Raw genomic sequence first — 17,048 nt, forward strand, 5'->3', positions numbered from 1 at the left:
GCAGTAGTCATTATCAGGAAGAGTAAAGTGAAAGGAAATTGATCAAATTTCCTTAGGAATATCCATTTTATAAAAATCATATTTTACCTAATAACAAGATTTCATATAGACAACTAGTGAGGTAATAGGTAAATATCCTCAAGGAGTTTATGAGTCTACCCATTGGAAGTATGCATACTTTATCAAAAATAATCTTAGGTTGTATTAAATCAGTTAATAGGCATACACTATTTTTAATATACTGATTGGAAATTCTTTTTTATTTTACTTTGGAAACCCATGGGAATTTATCATTCTGCGAATAATTCTAAAACCTACAAATTATAGTGCTTAATAAAGCAGTCCCTTTCCTCCCATTTATAGTATACTCAAAAATATTTAATGTATATTTCTTTCTGCCACTGTACCTCAAGTTGACATAATTAAGCAGTCTAAACTTCAGTTTAGAAAGAAGGTGAAGTTTTATACCATAAAGCTGATGGCATGTAAGAGAAAATGCAGTCTTTTGAAGTTCAGATAAATAGTGACTCATCATCATTTTCCAACCACACCTGTTCACGCTGAGCACAGTCTCCTTAGTTGAGTACAGGATGCTGCTGATTGCAGCTCACTCAGAACATCTATCAGGAAAACTCATTTTGTCCTTTCAGCTGAGAAAAATGGAAAAAGCAATACAATGGAGAAACAAGATATTTTATATGCTTCGTTATGAAGATACAGTATCTATTTCCTTCATACATCATTCGAAAAGCATGATACATTTAATGTACTGAATTATTTTCACTTGCTTAAATGGGTTAATATAATTAATATTCAACTCACCTGCCATTAAGTATAGATTTTCATATCAATGTAAGATTTAATCTAATATAAAATGTAAAAAATCATGTTCTTATAGTAAAAGAATATCAATTTATTTTTCCTCCTGAGTGTTCTTCTCTATGTATGTTATTATATGGTGTTCAATTCCTAGAAAAAGATAAAATTTCTGTTCTGTGGATAATAGTAGACACATGATTTAAATATTCTGTTCACTTAATGTAAGTACCTGTTTTGATTCTAAAAGCAATCATATGCTTCTTAGTTATGGTTGATTCTTGGGTCAAAGCCAAACTCTATAAAAATCCATACATCAATCCATTTATAGTTATGTGTCTATTTTTTAAAAAATTGATATTCATATAATGGTGACATGAATTTTACAGTCTGACAACTTGAAATACTTTTCTTTGAATAAAAAAAAAATTCACAAATCTATTGTGACTATGACTTTATAAATCCCATGATAAAATGTCAAGATACATGTAGCTCAAGTTGACTTAGAGTTAGGTTTCCATCTTAACTACCACTTACCTTCCACTTAACTACCTTGCCTCTAATCCATTATTCTATTTTCGGTTAGTTCTTCCTTTGCTATGGAACTATAGAAGGGTCTAATGCAGAGGTACATAACCTTTAGTGACTTTGAGACATGTAAGTTCATTACCTCATCTCGTGTCTTTGTCAGCCCTTATTTTTTTTTTTCCTCTGTGATAGTCGTGTAGTATTAGCCTAGGTAAGAGACAGTAATATGTCCACATAAGGCTCTACACATTTATTGGCAAAGCTAACAGAATTGGAAGAATGTACATTTAGCATCTCTCTCTAGCATCTGCATTTTAAATCCCAGAATAGAGTTTATATTGCCATCATTAAGCCAATAACAGGTCAAAGTAATGGGTAATATGGTAATTCAGACCGAGGACATAGAATTCTCTGTTGCAGGAAGGAAAGTAAGGTGGAAGGGCATTTGTGACAGTGGTCCTACCATAATAGGTGAGATGTGGATCTCCAAAAACCAAGAATGCAGTTGGCTGTTAACATATTAAATGAGGGAAAACAATAGGATTAAAATTATGTCTATGTAATTTTACCTCGTAGCTGTCTAGTCAATACACAGATGTACAATTCAGTGAATAACTCCACCTAACATAATTCTTTCACTTATAATAGAAATGTACTCATCCTCTCCCTCCTGGGCACAACCCAAAGACACACTCTTTAGGTCATCTTTTTTAAAGCCAATGCCACTAGCTAAAGTGCATGTCTCTTAATTAAGTCCAGATGTGAGTCCTTACAGTACCATGCCAGTGTTCTAACTATAAATATAACCATTCCCATCTTACCCAACTGAGAATTGTTAGGAAAAATAGAAATAGAACAATAAATAATCTATTTTGAAAAACAAAAAAAACATTAATTACAAGCTCCTCCTTCTCTAATAATGCCATAAATTTATTACCCAGCTCCTTTGCCCATTGTTCTCCATGGTCACACTCAGGAGGACACCAGGGGACACAATGCCCCCCTTGCACAGAGCTCTGCAACCTAAATGGTAATTAAGAGTACTTGTCTGGGTCCTACAGGTCCTTGAGAGAATCAGATAGATGATTTACACATGTGGATTTCCCTAACAATACAAATACATTCAGAATAATTCCAGTCAATTGTCATCAAAAGTGAAATCTTAGCATATCATGTTTCTTAAATCTATACAATGTGCCTGAATTTTCTCTCTCAATAACACTGGAGATTTAGAGATTCTGGTTATATTTTCTATTTATCAGGTTAATGGCTTACCAGAATGAGGAGGCAGAGGCACTTGCCTATGAATATGTAATATCTGTGATTAAAGAGGAGAAGAATAAATGATTTTTTTATGTTTCAGTCCATCCCATTTATTGATTCTTAGTTGTTGTTTTTTTTTTTATTAGTTACACATGACAGTACAATGATCTTGACAATTCATACATTCGAATCAAATGGGGTATAATTTCTTATTTTTCTGATTGTACAGGTTGCAGAATCACATTGGTCATACAGTCACCCATATATATACAGCAATAATAATGTCTATTTTATTCTTCGCCCTTCCTATCCTCCCTTCCCCTCCCCTCTCCTCCCATCACATCTCTCTACCCAATCTAATGTGACACATTTCTTTTTTTTTTCTTCTCACAATATCATACATGTGTTCTGTATAATGATAAGGGTCTCCTTCCATCTTCCATGCAAATCCCCTTCTCCCTCCTTTTCCCTCCCACCTCTCTTCACTATTTAGTGGTAATCTACTTCTCATACTCTTCCTCCCTATCCCATTTTGAGTCACCCACCCTTATATCTGGCATTTGTTTTTTAGGGATTGGCTAACTTCACTTAGCATAATCTTCTCTAATGCAATCCATTTCCCTGCAAATGCCATGATTTTGTTTTTTTTAGTGCTGAGTAATATTCCATTGTGTACAAATGCCACATTTTTTTTATTCATTCATCTATTGAAGGACATCTAGGTTGGTTTCACAGTCTAGCTATTGTTAATTGTGCTGCTATAAACACTGATGTGTCTGTGTCCCTGTAGTATGCTGTTTTTAGGTCTTTTGGGTATAGTCCGAGAAGGGGAATAGCTGGGTCAAATGGTGGTTCCATTCCCAGCTTTCCAAGGAATCTCCATACTGCTTTCCAAATTGGCTGCACCATTGTGCAGTCCCACCAGCAATGTATGAGTGTACCTTTTTCCTGGCATCCTCACCAGCACTCATTGTTGTTTGACTTCATAATGGCTGCCAATCTTATTGGAGTGAGATGGTATCTTAGAGTAGTTTTAATTTGCATTTCTCTGATTACTAGAGATGGTGAGCATTTTTTCGTATTTGTTGATTGATTGTATTTCCTCTTCTGAGAAGTGTCTGGTCAGGTCCTGGGCCCATTTGTTGATTGGGTTATTTATTTATTTATTTTTTTGTTGTTTAACTTTTTTAGTTCTTTGTATACTCTAGAGATTAGAGCTCTATCTGATGTTTGAGGGGTAAAAATTTGTTCCCAGGATGTAGGCTCCCTATTCACCTCACATATTATTTCTCTTGCTGAGAAAAACCTTTTTAGTTTGAATTTGTCCCATTTGTTGATTCTTGGTTTTAACTCTTGTGCTATAGGCATCTCATTAAGGAATTTGGGGTCTCTGTTTCTTGTAGACTCATTATCCAACCTAAGGTGATAATAGAAGACATTCAATAGTGTCTTTGTTACAGATAGTGCTGATGATAGTTTCATTTCTATCACAATAAGACAAATGGAAAAATAATTATATTTTTATGATAATTAACTAAAAATAAGAGTAATAGTAATATGGCAAGCACTTCAATAATGTATTTATAATTTTATTTTCTATACCAAATACTGTGTTTTCCTATTAAATAAATTATGATCTGTGAACACTAAAACAATCTTTCATTATGGAGTCTAGCCAGATGCAATGGCTCACTCCTGCAATCCCAGCAATTTAGGAGGCTGAAACAGGAGGATCACAAGTTGGAGGCCAGCCTCAGCAATTTAGTGACACCCTCAGCAACTTAGTGAGACTCTATCTCAAAGAATAAAAAGCACTGAGGATCTGTTTCAGTGGTTAAGTGCCTCTGGGCTCAATCCCTGGTTAAAAAAAAAAAAAATAGAGAGCTACATTTTTAAATTAAAGAAATTAGGATTCTGAGAGTTGAAGGAGTTATACAACCACACACCACTACAGAGAGTAACAGAAACACAAGTCCAGATCTTTGGCTTATGGTCTCACTCACCATTATGTCATGTTGCTTTAGAAAATGGTAAGGTTCTGTTCTTTGTAATTACATCTTCTTAAGTAATATCTAATCTTGAAGTAAACTACTGATGGCTTCCTATGCTAATAAGAGAAAACTCTACCATTTAGTGACCAAATCTGGCTTTTAGTCTATATGCAGCAACTCAGTAAGAAACTTAATTTAAAAATTCAATTTAAAACTTTAAAACATTTTTATAATTCTAACTTAGTTGAGACTATACATTAAAAACTGAATGGCCCAGTCTCCGGTCACAGAGATCATGTAAAGTTGAACTTTGAGTCAAACTTGTTTGCTTACCAAATTTGGTATATGTTAAATGGTATGTAGCTCCCATAAATACAGGGAGCATGAAAGGTCTTCACCACATCAGAGTTTAGATAACACTTCATTTCACCACACACAAATATAATATAACTTCTCTATTCTATATTTAAGGGGCAGGTGTTGACCATATAATAGTAACTTTACTAAAGTAATGTCAACTGGCAAAATATACCCCATGAACAATATTGGTAAATACAGTAGGCTCATAAGGAAAAATGCACTGTTTATTTCTGTTTTCCAAACAGGAGGAAGGGTTACAGCACATGGTAATTACCTTGAGGCTTTTTGCTTCACAAAAGGTAGCTTTCAATTTCATGACCACAATTCTGGAGAATGCAATCAGCTGTGGTCACAGTCTCTGCAGGCCCACCTTAAAACTCTCCCTGCCAATCAGAGCCCAAAATCCTGTTGTGGGAGTGGACAATTGAAAGCTTTAGGCTACAACTTTCAGAAAGAGAATAAACTAGCCCTATAATTGAGGCCATTGTGGAAACATGATCTCCTCATGACAGATGTGGTAGCATTAAGCTGTTCCAATATCCCTTAGCTGTGAAATAACAGCAGCAAAAACAAAACTCTTTCCAAAGTGGATCATTTTAACTTAAGTGGAATGAACTGAAGGTCTTTTCATCAGAGTCAGTCAACTCAAAGCAACAAATATTTGCTTGTGTAATATGTGTAAGTTGCTATGTTATTATTATAGAGACCATAACACATAATACATACTATTGCCATTTACGTTTTTAGATGTTTTTGTTCTAAATTCAGATTGAATTCAAACAGATTGAATTCAAGGAAATAAAATTCTATGTTGATAACTTGATTGATCTGTATCTTGATCTCTCCCTTGTACTCTTCCCAGAATTGTTATATGGAAAAGCTGACAGAATTTGAAGGTTGAATTTTGCTCATTTATTTATTTGTTCTTGAGTACCAAAAATATTTTATGTGTAAAGTGTCATTGAATACTAATCAATATTCTGTTCTGTGTGTAGTAGAAGTGAACAAAATAAGATGCACAGTGACATAGCTGCTATTATAATGGCTTATGTGTGGGTTATCAGATTAAAGACGAAAATAATTCTGAGCTGATCAGGAGATGACTTCCTATGGAAAATTACAAAGTCTAACAAGATGGTTATTTAAGTTACTTGAACTTGATTCTCTTTAGGGAGTTTCTACTTAATAATTTTCTTCCTATTTTGGTACAGTTCAGTACAACTGATCAAATTAATAGAAGGAGGTAATTGTGGGCATTGTCTTTTATACAGCCATGCAGATTTGAATTTAGGTATTCATATTTTACAGGATGGATATATTTATTCAATGCTATGCATTTGCAAAATGAGCCAAATAAAATGGCAATCTTACCACAAATGCTTTTGATTCTTCATGACTTCCATTTGTTTCATTTTATTTTTATTAAAAAAATGTATGATTTATTTTCTGAAATTACATTTGCAAATATCATGTTTTAAAATTTTTTTAATACAATTACGGTAATTCAATACAAACACCAAAATCTATTTTCATTACCTGCAAAAAAAAAAAAAAAGTAACTTCACTGACAGGCAAGGGTCACTTACTTTCCAAAAGGAGAAGAAATAAAAGTCAAGACAATGAAGATATTTAATAGTGGTTTTTCTATTTCATGTGATCGTATGCTACTGTGATTTTGGAAACAGCTGTGAGTAGGAGTTTCAAAGAATATTTATTTCCTGAATTTTTTAGTGACATAAGTCACTTTGATTTTTGTCTTGGATATTGATATGAAGGAAAACATTGTTTAGTTCAAAAACTTCAAGTTACCTTAAAAATTGCACTGCTTTCTGCATTTTCTAGGGAATTATAGTTGAACAAAAGAAAGAAAACAAATTTAAAAATTTCAAGTTTTAGTAGGATCTAATTCCTTAGGCAATTCAGCTATTTAATGCGTTTTGTTAATCAACCACAATGCTTGCAGAAAGCACAATAAATTAATCTAAACCTGGTTTTCCACCTGAACATTGTAATGTGCTTAAAAGATGAGCATGAGACCAATGAGAAAACAATTTGTGCAGCTGATTAAGGGATAAGCACTAGATTTGTTTTAATATAATCACTATCAGAAAGTACTTCAGAAACACATTTCCATATTTACTATCTCATAGTATGACACCGGCATAATACAGCAGTGAACAATTTAATGCAAGTCTAGAATTATACTGGAATATCTAAAAAGTTATACAACATTACATGTGTTCCATTTTTTTTTTGAGAGAGAGAGAGTGAGAGAGGGTGACAGAGAGAGAGAGAGAGAGAACCTTAATATTTATTTTTTAGTTCTCGGCGGACACAACATCTTTGTTTTGCATGTGGTGCTGAGGATCGAACCCGGGTCGCACGCATGCCAGGCGAGCGCACTACCGTCTGAGCCACATCCCCAGCCCCACATGTCTTCCATTTTTTTCTAGTTCCTTGTGCTTCTATGGACTGATTTTCTCTTAAACTATGCTACTATTCAGATGATTATAAACTAAGTTTTTTAATTCATCTGATTATTAATATATCTGCTTTGGTTGTTCTATTGACTATAATCCTAAAAATAAAAAGATTATAAAATCTCAAAGGTATCATCTATATACATTGGTATAGATATAGATATTGAGTGTTACACTTGGTCTTAAATCTGTTGAAATTATAGCAAGATTTAGCTATTCTTTTATTTACCAATGACCAAATAAAACTTAAGCTCTGTTAAAGAGAAGCAAAAAATTCATAGGAGTCTTTAGAACTGTTACTGCAATTCCATCTATCTATCTATCTACTTATCCACCTACCTCTCTACCTACCTACCTACCTAATGTCCACCTGCCTACCTCTTTTTCATTCTTCCTCATCTTTTGTAGCCACTACAGCTGATGGTGTGGATCTTTCAAAGGTTGTGATGTTTTGGAACAATAGACTCATAGTCTTCTGCCAAGTTTTCACTTGTTCCAAATTTAAATACCATGAGAATAGACATTTCTGGTTGCACAAGCTGCAGAGTCAGCCAAAATAAATTATAATGACATATCCTTTAGTTTCCCATCTAACCCATTGCATTTTTCTAGGAATAAAATAAAATTTTCCCAGACATACTTTGTTTACAGGTAGAATAACTGCTTCAAGTAGTTTCCTCCACATAATGTACCATTTCATGCATGCTTATAATAAACTTTCATTTGGTAGTTTATCTAAACTGTCAGAGGATTCAATGAAATCCTGTTCATCGTAATGATTGGATTTGCCCTTCTTACATGGTGAAGGAGTGTTTTGAATCCGGGGGTGGGGGGAGGGACGACTCACATAAGACTGCTATAGTAAATTTTTCCAATAGTGTTTATTCTGGGCAGACAGTGGAAGTTACTTTAAAAAAAAAAAGAGTCTGACTAGACTTCTATGCCACAGCAGTGGGCAAATGTAGGTTGTTTTTAGAGTAGTATGAGCATGGACACAGATGACTTTATTTTCTGAGGTAACTCACTTGCAGTGACATGAAAGGAAATTGTGGGATGGTGACTAACACAAGTGGAAAGAGTGGAAAGGCTCAAGAAAACCAAAATAGAGTTGGTGTTTAAGACATTTCCTTAATTGTTGCTTCTTGACTTAACTCCCTCTCTCTTTTCCATCATACATCTTTGAATTGCCTTCATCTTTGAAACATTAACTGAGGCAATGATTATTTATATGCAGCATGCAGAATATTGGAAGGTCTTGTTTTAGGATCCTTTAATATATATTTTAAAGTTCACATGAAATAGTCACTGAACCAACAATTGGAAATTCAGAAGTTAGGGTCCATTAGACACCAAACCTAGAATGTCAATAGCATATAAAATCAGAAGTAGAAATTGGTTTTGGTGGGAAGGCTTTCAAATTTATAGATTTTAATTGAAAGTGCTATTTTTGTGATCTATTTTTGTAATCCATCCAAAGCTATCTCTTTAAAAAAGAAAGAAAGAATTGTTTAAGGAAGCTGACAGCCCAAGTAAAAGTTTTGATTTTATTAGTTTCTTAGTTTCCCTGCTTGTCACACTTTCCTGAACTCATTTATTAGCTGTTCATTTTATTTAATATTACTTACTCATTTTTTCTAACTTGGGGAACTTGGATTTCTTCGTTTTCTTTCTTGGCTCTTCTCACCCTCTGCTATTTTCTCTACCATATTATCCCATAGAGCTTTCTGTAATAATGGAAATTTTCTACAACCTGCACAGCCCAATGTGGCACCTTCTGGTTACATGTCAGTCAGCACTCCTTTGAAATATGGCTAAAAATATTAAAGAACATGAATGAAGGATCTCTCTCCATGTTTCCAGCTCTGACGATTATTCCTTGCTTCTGTTCATTTACTCTTTTTCCTTTTCCTTTTACTCGTTTATTTCTCCTCTTTTGACTTTTTTGACCTATTTCCTTTTATTCAAATCACCTCCTTTGGAGATCATCTTTATACCAAAAGATTTATCTATCGCCTATTATTGTTGATCCCAAAGTCTCCAGGTCTGTAGTCTTCCAGTGATTTATTCAGCATGTGTTTATTTAAAAATTAGTGGGTTTAAACACTATACGTAACTAATCTAAGGGAGAACACTGACTTTACATAAGGATTACTGACTTTACATAAAGACTACTTCAGGAAATGGATATTTCCCTATTGTAAATTTTTGTGAGGACATCTCACAACCACATGTTATTTAGCCTGGTCCTTTATGGGAGTCACTTAAGAATTTTAGGCAACTGGATTTTGCTAAAGCTGAAAAATATAATTCTTAGTGTGCATGAAATTCTTTCTTTCTGGAAAAAAAAATAATGTAAATGGACAAAAACAACAGCAATAGAAATAATTAAGTAACCTTAATCTAAAATCAGGTATTAAGTACCACAGTATGTGAATGTAAATTATGTACATTGTTTAAGTGGGTTTTTCCCTTCAGAGACAGTGTGGGAAAGGACAGAAAGGTCAAGAAATAAAGTGAGAGGATGAGGCTCAAAACTCAGTTATTTTGCAGCTTGTGATGTAGCTGTTCTTGGAGTAGGCTGCTTGCTTAATCAGAGAATTTTGGTAATTTAGAAGAGCAAGAATATTACTTGGAAAATATGAGTTGCATATGATAAAAACAGAAAAAAAAGAGCCTTTCCTTCTCATCTTTGTCTTTTAAAAATATATACTCTAGATTTATCCAGTTTGTATATTCCAGCATTTCTTTCTGTCTCTCTGTGTATGTGTATGCACACTTTTAACTGTTTAAAGGTATATGTCACCTTAACATGCTGATACAATCACTAATATGAAAATAATGAGCTCCTTCTGCATAGCCACAATATCAATAGCAGTCCTAAAATATTAACAAAAATTTCATAATACTATTGAGTATGCAGTCCATAATCATATGGCCCCAATTGTTCCAGAAGTTGCTTATAGTCTTTGTTTGATATAGAATTCAATCCAGTTTCATTCTTGCATTGGACAAGTATGACTCTTTTGTCAATTTCGGTCTGAAAAAGTTTCCCCACACAAATTCCTTTGGGGTTGTTGTTTTGTCTTATTTTTCATGACTCTTTTGGTTTTTTTTTTGTTTACATTTTATTTTAAACTGTCCTAGCCATTTGTCCTGTAGAACATTCCACTCTCTTAATTTACCTTACTTTCCATAATTACATTTAGGAAAAATCTAGTTAGCAAAAATACCACACGTGTCCCTTTTAGGAAGTACATAACATCAGATTGTCCAACTGTGTGTGAGACTGCCTAATCACATGGCTACAGTTAGTGACCATCATATGTCTTCCTGGACATATTTTTTTCCTTTTGTAACCATTTAGTAATCTGTAGGGCAATAACTTACAACCATGGAAAGCTCCTTTCCCTAAATGCATTTTACCCATTGATTTTAGCATGGTTATGGTAATTGCCTAAATTATTTCTTATATTGGGAACTACAAGCTGATTACTTCTCTAATTTCATTTGATATCATCATGTCTTCTAGATTTTTTATTTAGCATTCTTCAATTTAAAAAAAAGATATTACCTTTCTTCTTTGTGTGTGTGTGTGTGCTCATCCATTTTAAGGGATTATCATCTATTATTACTCTCTTAATTCTCAAATTAACTAAAATTGGAGTGGCTTAGGTGCATCCTCCCTTTATTTTCTTGACTCTTTTTGTGTTTTACCACTTTTTTCCTTCCCTCTGGCTCAATGTATATTAATCTCTTCTAAGTAATAATGGTCTTCAGAAACCAACATCAGATAGTGTGTGTCACATTATTCCTGCTCCTCTGTAGTAGGCAGACATGGGAAATGCCTTCTGGTATTTTTGATCAACTGTTTGTGCTAATATTTCTTATAAAATTTTAAGGTTGATTGAGGTTTTTTCTTCTTTTCCTTTGCATTAGTATCTAATATATCTCAGTGAAAATCTTTCTCAATAATAACAAGGTATTTTTTAACCTTAATATGCTTAAATGTTATACTATCACTAATATGAAATAACAATTCCACTTAATGAATAGATTTAGAATTTTTATTATTTAAATTTTTGATCATGCTAAAAATTTTACTTAAGTAAATCTCGCTCCAATTATAGCCATCTTACCCATTATCTATCATCTACTTAAAATAAGCATTTTCATTTATTCTTATTCTGTCTATTTTTCTGGGAGAAATATATCACATTTTTGCATAAATCATAGTATACTAAGATATTTAGTGCAGTCTTTGACTTTGCTTTTTTCAATAAAAGTATATTCTAGATATTACTTATCCCTCATGCATACAAAATCCATACAAAATACTTACCCACCAATTTATATAGATTTTTCTCATTTTTTCTAATGACTGATTTTTATGTTCATACCATGATTATTAATTAACCAGTTTCTTATAAGTGACCATTAATATTTTCAATTTTTGCTATTAGAAAATAATCTCATAACAAGTAACCTTTTGCATATGGTTTTAGTATTTTGTATGGATTGTCTTCAAGGGAATTTTCTAAAAGTGGGATTATAAGTTCAAGGATAAATGCAAATGTGGGTTTTCTTAGATAGTGCCACATTTTCCTCCATAAGATCTTGATGCAAGAGACAGTTTTTCAGAAATCCCAACCAAAGTCTATGCTGTCAACACTTTGAAGTTTTCCAGTATTACAATTGAAAAACAATAATCTCAGTATAATTTTACTTTGGATTTTTACTGAAGGTAAGCAGAGCATACTTCCATGTTTTATACATGTATAATTTTTGTGGAAATTCTATCCATGTCTTTTACCCATTTACTATATGCTTTTCATCTTTTATTTATTAATATTAGAGCTTTTAAAGATTAGCTATCATTATAAAGATTAGCTAAAGCATGCTATTGTGTGATACTTAATAAATTTTTGTTTCTAACAGAGGAGATACAGAAGTCATTGTAAGAACTTGACTTTTTACCAGCCCTGTTAATGAACAACTATTCATCTTTTCATATTCAACATATACTAGATGGATTGAGCTTATCCTGAGCTCTTCTTCTCTATCTTTTCAAGTGAAAAATCTCCCCTTCCTCCATTAATTGGAAATAAGAAGGGAAGAAATAAAACAGCATTCTTGTGGACATGCAGGTTCTCTAATTAGATGTGGAGTTAAGAGAAAGATATGAAAGCAATGATTGTCCTCTAATATAGAAGCTATGAATGAGGATTCCTGAACACCTTTCTCCTCATTTCCCAGGGTTGTGGGGTGTCTCAGGCGGATGGCCTTTGCACTTCCTGTACATTGCTCTCTGGCTTGTTTGTACATAGCAGTCTCCTTCTAAACCTATGTGTTCTAAGGCAACATGGAGGAAGTGAGAGATTAAAAAACTGTTTAGAAGTTACAGTTTTAGGATGTGATGATTGATTGCTTTGGACAAGGATCTGTAAAAATCCAGGAAAATGTTTCCCAACCATGGTACACATTAGAAACTCTCAGGGAACTTTTTCAAAATTAGCTTTCCAGGCTCCACCCCAACCCTAGTGAATCAGAACTCTGTGTCTGTGTCCAAGTTTGTTGGCATAGATGATCTTGTGGAAAGATGGGTATTTTGAGTTACAGGTGTGGAATGCTACCTGGAATTATTCTGATAATGGGTATCATTTCATAAATGTATTGGTCTTTTAAGTACATTCATTTATTTCTGTAGTAATTTTTTGATTTATTCACACATCCTGATTATGATCTTTTGCCAGCAGTATGTATGACATAAAATTTTCAGTTTGTATACTGTATTTTTTTGTGTATGAATATGTACATAAGGTATCTTTTAACCTAGGTTTTTTTTTAAAGTTTAACATAGTTCAATATATCACTCTTTAGGTTTTTTTTTTTTAGTATACCTTCTTTAAGTAATATTTCCTTGATCTGTTATGAGGTCTAAGTTCAATTGTTTCTAAATCTTTTTTATTAACCTTTAAAGTCTAACCTTTTGCATTTCAGTCTTAAATCCACCTAGAACCAATTACTTGTTTAATAGTGTGAAGTAGATATCTCACTTTATTATTATTCTCAAAAAATATATATATATATGGTTTCCCTCTCTGCTTATTAACAGTCAATTAGACTATTGCTTTGTGAAGTTAGTCTGTGAAGCAAAGGAGAAACACTGGCTACTGTAATAAAGCCATGTGGAGGTGGGAAGGGATTGCAGTCTTTGGGACACATTTGCGGGACAAGCTCTGGGGATATGAGCAGCTTCTGTGTAATTGCATAGAGCTTTATGCCTAGAAGGACATTAAGATTAGTGTAATGTTCTCCTATTGCTACATAGGATTCTTAATAAATTTTTTTAACACCAAGCCCACATTTTTTTTTTACTTTGTACTGGACCTACAAATGAGGTAGATATTTGTAGATATTTGAGGAAACATTGTATGGCAATGTTTGTAGGGTTATTTACCATTGTGAGATTCTATGAACAGAAAGAATGCATCCCCACCTTCCAGGTACAGGTCCTGTGAGTCAGGATAGAAATTTCCTGGCCAGGAATGGATCTTTTGATTTGAAAGATAAATTTTTAATTTCTTATAAAGATAGATACAGATAAGGAGGGAAAATAGATTGAAAATACTGGGTTGAGCAACACAAGGGAGAGCAGAAGCAGGGGAAATTCGTGGCTATGAGGGGTGTGTAAGTTGTAGTAGATACTAGAGCCAAAAAAAATCAAGAGCTTCTTTCTACTAAGCCCTGGGTAGTCCTGCAGAGTATAAGGAGACTGAGCTCATGTTTCATTTGAGAGAAAACCTGGCTTATCTCTCAATGAAGAAATGTCTTCAAACTTTTAAGTTATGTACTTGTTGTCAAAAAAGCATTCAAAGAACAGAAATAAATTAATAAAATCTTTCATTTGTTTAGACAAGTAAAGAGACCCATTTTTCACCATGATTTTGTTTTCATTATTCCGTATTTAGAAGACATTTTCAATTTCATACTTGATCCCAGCCATCCACATTTTTCCTATTGGTGTTTGCGTTCCATGCAACAATACTGACAAATGCTGTGATTACGAGGGGTAGGATCCCAGAGAACATCTTGTGGCAAGACCAACTGAGCCAGAAAAACAAAGACAGGAAAGAGAACTGAGAAGTAGCTGATCAAAAGACATGTGTGTAGAGAAGACTGAAAGGGACATAATGGCAAGACCTTGTATTTTGAAAACTATGCAATAAAGTGTAAATCAATTCAGGAGTCATGGCAATAAACAGGAAAACACAGAAAAGAAAAGGGAAATACAAGAAGAAAAGACTCATGGATAGTCATGGGCACAAAGTCCATGGAGATAAACTTTTTTTCTACTTCAGGGAAACTTAAAAGAGTGATATCCACTCAGAAGAAAGATGAGAAGTAAAAAAAGAATTATGATAAATAGCCATCTTAATTATTTTCTTTCTTTTAGCATAAAACTGCTTTTCTACCTATAGGTCAAAATCCAATAGAAAACTGTGGAATCTTTTAGTAGTATTAACAAACATTAACATCAACAATAAAAATAATACCATAAAAAAGAGAATGAAAATAGAATAAGATATAATTGAAAATATCAAGATGTAGTGCCTTTTGTAAGTAAATATTAACTTAAGAAACAATTGTATCAGTACATCTATAAATGTATTTCTTAGTCTGAATAAGGGTAAAATACGTTTTGAGTATTCATTCTGGGGAACCTCTTAAATTTTCATCCAGCTCAAGATATTGAGGTAATTAGATTCCTGGGGGGCAGGAAGGATTACTTCAGGAGACTAGAGGAAGGGCAAAAGTAGGAAAAACACATAATTTCAAAAACACTCCATATACAAGACAGAAAAACTCTTATAATTGCGTTGACCTTTTATTCAGTAAGAAATAGTCATCTGATCAGGATACACACAATTTCAATGTAACTTTAAGAGGAAAAAAACTTGAAAGGTTAATATGTTAAGACAGGGAGTTAAAATGGGGGTAGAGAAAAATAAGAATACATAAAGCAAAATTTGAAAGTTATTCCCTTTAACTCCCAGAAAAGAGCAACAACCTATTTTATCTATTAACCTTAAAATAAAAACATTCAATTTCTCTTACTGCATTCATATCATCCATCAAGTCAGACTTGTAAGGCAGTATCAGAAGGCTGCTTGCTAAACTAAAAATTTGTGAATGTGGAAAAACAGAATAAGCTTCTGCTAAAATATTATATACAATTCATGAGCATTTATGTTTCACTGTACAAATGTTAATCCTTAACTCAGACACTGTCTCACCAAATGAGGGAAAACTGAATCCTGTTAAACCCCAGATAGTGCCGCTGAACCTAGGAAATGGGGGAAAGTATAAACAAAGCAAATACTTAACCCTGCAATGAAGACATGTCAACATAAACATGACTGTACTTCTAATTTTCCTCACATATGATATTGGTAATTCAGAATTAGCTTTGGATTGTGCAAACTGAACAGTGACATTCATTCTATTTCTGAACATAGCCATGAAATTCTCTCCTAGTGTTGTCTGGTAGTGTGAACATTTGTAATTTTGCATTCCTAGATATTTTCTTGATTCCAGGAAGTGCTTCCCAATTTTTTGAAATATCTCTATTTCCAAGAATAGTAACAGCAATGATAAGAAAAATAGGGAATGTATCAAGTATCATTTGCTGTGTAACAAGCTACCCTAAAACAAAGTAATTAAACACACACACACACACACACACACACACACTTATTTGGGTTTCACAGGATTTGGGTTTCTTCTCTCTAGATAAACATGGCCAAATTTTGATGGTCTAGAGTGGTCTCACTCCCATGTTTAGCATGGCATAGAGTTCTCATTTGAGAAGGTTTCTCCTGCTCTAGGGTTATTCTGGCTGTCTGCACATGACAGTGTCAGGTTTCCAAAGAGCAATGAGAGCAAGACCCTGTGCATAAGAGTTTTAAGTCTCTGTTAGCATCAGATTTGCTAATATTTGTTGCCGCAGTCTTGGCTGGGCACAGAATCATGAGCCACTCACAGCTTTGTAGATTCAAACAGCAATTCTTTATTCCCGAACTCACACCGGCCTCTACACACGTTCTGGAGAAATCCCAGTTCTGCCGCACAATTCACGTCCCAAAATACTTTTTGAATTCCAGGAGAACTCAACGGGAACTCAGGCAGCAGGATATGCCCTATTCCCAGCAGCAATAACCTTAAACCTGGAACTTCCCTAAACCCAGATTGTCTTAAACCGGGAACGCCTTAAACTTGTCTTAAACCGGGAACGCCCTAAACCCAAGGAGCTGGATACTTCCTAAAACCTGCAGGATACACCCTAAACCTGGATCCACCCTGGTCCTTGAGCAGGGTCACCTTTCTCAAACACACATGCAATGTCACAGCGAATTTCCAAAGCAAGTCCATTTAACATGGGGTACGCTGGCAAGGAAATTTCGATGCATCATTCCTACTTGGCAATGGCCCTCAGCAATTTGTAAAGAAAGTCATATAGATAAGCCAAGAATCAAGGGACAGAAAACAGATTACCTCTTGATGTAAAAGTTAAAAATTGAAAGAGACTCTGATTTACATAGCAAAGGTAAGT

Source organism: Spermophilus citellus (assembly GCF_964194105.1).
Source record: "Spermophilus citellus genome assembly, chromosome: 3".
Lineage (NCBI taxonomy): Eukaryota > Metazoa > Chordata > Mammalia > Rodentia > Sciuridae > Spermophilus > Spermophilus citellus.